Source organism: Lactuca virosa, chromosome 8 (assembly GCF_052849685.1).
Source record: "Lactuca virosa cultivar CGN04683 chromosome 8, Lactuca_virosa_CGN04683_v6, whole genome shotgun sequence".
Taxonomy (NCBI): Eukaryota; Viridiplantae; Streptophyta; class Magnoliopsida; order Asterales; family Asteraceae; genus Lactuca; species Lactuca virosa.
In genome coordinates, this window is record NC_136433.1 from 274,816,931 (window position 1) to 274,821,581 (window position 4,651).

The window sequence follows — 4,651 nt, forward strand, 5'->3', positions numbered from 1 at the left end:
ATTTTATGGGCCAAATTATAGTCTTAAAATCATTTCATGCCATGTGCCAACTCATGGTCTTTCCTTGCAATGCTGAGGGCCAAACCCCGGTCTTTCATACAAGTTCCAGGGGTTAGATCCCGGTCTTTCATACAACTGCCAGGGGCCAGATCCCAATCTTTCATACAAGTTCCAGGGGTTAGATCCTGGTCTTTCATACAATTGCTAGGGGCCAGATCCTGGTCTTTCATGCGAGTATCACAAAGACAACTAGAATTCTACGCAACAAAGTAATGAGTCGACATTGGTGCCTTTGAACCATGGATCTAGTAAGGAGACTCACCTCACAGACAAATGAGAAAACTTAATAGCACGCCGCTCCGAGATCAACTCTACCAGTCACCTTAATGAATTCGATGACAACAATCTAATCAAAATACCTAAAATACGCCTAGGTCAAACCCTAGTCAAAATCCAGGTCAAAGTCAACTGAGTCACCCGAGTCGACTCAGTAAGTACGCTAGGCGTACTCAACAGGTACGTGCGGTGTACCATGTATTTGACTAAAAAGAAGGGGTTGACCACGTACGTTCAACGTACCCTTTGGTACGTTCAGCGTACCCTTTGGTACGCTCAGCATACGTGGTTGCCAACCAACTCAACCTATTAAGTGCTTAATCCTTAAGCACATTCGCCCCAAATCCAGATCCAGACCCTAAAAGGTGATCTTAACCATAAATTTTCCAACTTTATGGTTTTGCATGGCTATTAAGACCTTAATAACAAAAACCCTAACTTCTTGACCCATTAAGAGAACCTAGACCATGCATGGTAAGAAACCAATGTCCAAGATCCCATTTTTATGACTTAACACACCCTTAACATCTGAAAGGACAACTCAAACGTCTTGGAGCATTCCATGCTCACAAAGGTCAAGATTTGGGACAAAAGGGACCAAATTTAAGCTAAAACTAGATCTAAAAGAAATGCTTATCAAGGATGGAGCTTTATACCTCCAAAAGATGCATAAAGGAATGTAGATGTTGGATCCAAGGCCTTGAGTGAAACATCACAACCTCAAGGTTCTTCCTTCTTCTCCAAAAGCTCTAACATGGCACCAAAAGGCTCTTCAAGCTTCACAAGGCACTCACACAGTTTAGGGTTGCCAAATGAGGAAGCAGGCTAGAGTTAAGAGAATGCATGAGACCATAAAGATGTTTAAATAGGGTTCAAACCCTAAAAATTAGGGTTTGCACCCTGGCTACGTACGCCCAATGTACTCAGAGTACACCCAACGTACTCATGCATGGCCAATAATTATGAAAATGCCATTGGGGAGCAATTTTGCAAACAAATCACAATCCAAGGATCAAAAGAGAATACCTTAAAAATTAAGATGTTCCACTCATAATTAGTTTTTGTAAAATCAACAAATGAATTTATTCACATTGTGAATCTGAATTGTAGATAATTCAGTTTTCAAAATTCACAATATGAATCTGACTTACTATTATTCATATTGTGAATCAGAGTTGAATATAATTCAATTTTTAGTAGATTTACAATGTGATTATGTTCTTCACAATGTAAATCTGAGCTGAAACTTCGAAGAAAAAAAATGTTTTTTACATCAAATGAATCTATGTTTAAAGAATGCCAAAAAGTATGAATTTTGATATATTTATTATTATTAATGTTTTTTACATCAAAATGAATCAATGTTTAAAGAGTACCAAAAAGTATGATTTTTGATATATTTATTATTATTTTTTTTTCATAAAATCTAGACCTTAATTTTACAATAAACAAAGAAAATGAAGTGAGGTGTTTTTTGAAAAAAAAACATGTTTTTTATATCAATATAGATATCTATTTAAAATGGACGAAAAATCATGAACAATTGTATATTTTAGTTTTTTTTTCGACAAAAAACATGGCCTAGAAAAAGAAAACTAAAAAAACGAAGTGGTTTTTGGTATAATCAAGTGCATTTGCGTTCAATGTATATATCTATAACATTTCCTTTGGTTGTCGATTGCTTTAAATTTCGACGTTTTGGATTTGTTCTTTGGTTTAAAATGATTCATCATTTAATCCAACATATATATATATATATATATATATATATATATATATATATATATATATATATATATATATATATATATATATTGGTTCTTTGTAGTGTAATCTATATACAAGCGTCATTTATGAATGGTAAATTCTTTTGGGTTTAAGACATTTTTAGTCACTGAACTTTTTTGGATGTTTTATTTTGGTCATTATACTTTGTTTAAGCTATCATTGGTCATTGAACTTGTTTATTTTGTTTATTTTAGTCACCCTAAACCGAGGATAGCAGGTATATAAAATCGAACAACATTTTCAAAGTTATAATTAGTTATTGAACTTTTCTGAGTGTTTTATTTTAGTCATTATACTTTGTTTAAGCTACCATTAGTCACTGAATTTTTTTACTTTATTTTCATTTTAGTCACTCTAGTTTTTTATTATCATTTATAATTATTTAAAAAAAACTACTTTTTTTTCTCCATATCTAAACTTGTTACATCAATTATTTATAGTAATTTATATGAATAATCCTTGCGATTTATGGTAAAGTGTACATTTAGTCCTTAAATTTTCTAACTACAACCCTCCCAATGACTTTAAAAAAGACTGTTGTGATTTACGGTAGGATGCACATTTAGTCACAAGGATTATTATAATTTACTTTAAAATAATTAATGTAATAAATTTAGTTGTGGGGAAATGAAAAAAAATTATAGTTTTTTAATTTTTCATAAATGATAATAAAAAATAGAGTCACTAAAATCAAACGAATAATAAAGTTCAGTGACCAATGGTCGCACACCCTGCAGTCCATTAAGGGCGGCTCTACATCTTGTTAGACATGTCTAGGGTTGTTCATTATTTGGATAAAATCGAATTGTCCACCTGGATAATTTGCATCAGACTATTTGGTTCGAATATGCAGATTTTTTGATTGATTTCCAACAAAACCAAATTATTATTTTGAATTTCATATTGGTTTTGGTTATAAAATAAGATCGAGTAGTAAAAAAACGAATAATTGTTTATTATTTATTTATTTTCAATATATATATATATATATATATATATATATATATATATATTAGTTAATTTTTTCAAATAGATTCGCCTAATAAAAAACCTTAAGATGTGTTTTCTTTCAAAAAGATTTTTATCTTTAAAATATTAAACTATAATATTTTTTAGTAGTTATTTATACATTTTAAACCAAATTGAAATTATATTTTTTTGTTTTTCAATAAAGTTGGCTAATATTTTAATTATATGTGCTTTTAAAAATTTTTAGTTTTTGAAAACTGAATTACAAAAACCGATCCAACCGAATTATAATATGGTTGGATCGGATAGAATTTAAATTTAGTTTGAATTATTAGATACATGTTTTGGAAAACCGAAATTAATTTGGATTTATTTGATTGGGTCGGATCTAACCGATCCATCCAAATGTCACCTGTAGACATGTCACATTTTTTTATTTTTTATTTTAAATTGTGAATATATGTCCGGTGGAAAAAAAATTTAAAATGTGACAATATTTGTGATCTCTATATTTTGAATATGACAATTCTAAAATATGATTAGTTTTGTGATAACAAACTTTTCGAATTGTATATGATTTAATGACGTATTAGTTTTCAAAATGTGATTATTTTTCTTTTTAATGACAAAATATTTTCAGATATAACAAGATAGTAACCTATTTTCTTTACAACAAGATATGAGGGGCTTTATGCCGACAATTAAAAAGATTATTATTTTCTTTTAATGGCGAGCTTTTTATATGACACCTTTTTTGTAGATGTAACTACTTTACAAATCATATATGTATAAAACGTTTATCTTTTCTAAAGAATAATCATGTTCTAAAATTTAACATAAAACAGAATCACAATGAAATCGCCATGAAAGCACTCACATTTTTAGTTTGTCTCTAAAGTTATGAACGTTTTAAAAGTTGTCTTAAAACATGTATTTTGTGCAAAATAGTGAAATACAAAGTTTTTTGAGACATTTGTATCAAATGTAGCACCCTAATTTTTAAAACATATTAAATAACAAAATAGCCGTTCGATCTCTCAAGACCAATTCAAACTCTTATTTTTCAAACTCTTATTAATTTCTAAATTACAACAAATGCAATAAAAATAAAAATAATGTCATCAATTGAAGAGCTTTGAGTGTTACGTTTTCACGAAACTCCTCTATCGTCTTCTTAATTAAGCTTTATTTTAGAACATCGGAAATTTTATTAGAAAAACTAGCAAATGCTAGAAAGAACCCACTACAACATAGTAAGTCTTTGGGCTAGTGAGTTCTTGTTGCATATAGATGTCTATCACATATAAACAAATAGTTTTATCTTACATTTCCAATACAAATCATATGGTAGAACATATCACCAATGACATAATTTATGAGAACATTTAATTATCCACAGAAAAAACCAAAGATTCGTTTCTCTTCCCCCTTGACATATCCATTGTGCTCATGTCATTTAAATATCCAAGAAAGTGAGTATAATTCACAATTCTCATCCCTGCCAAATCACATACATTCATCATACTTACGTCTATTCAACACTCAATCTATTCCCACT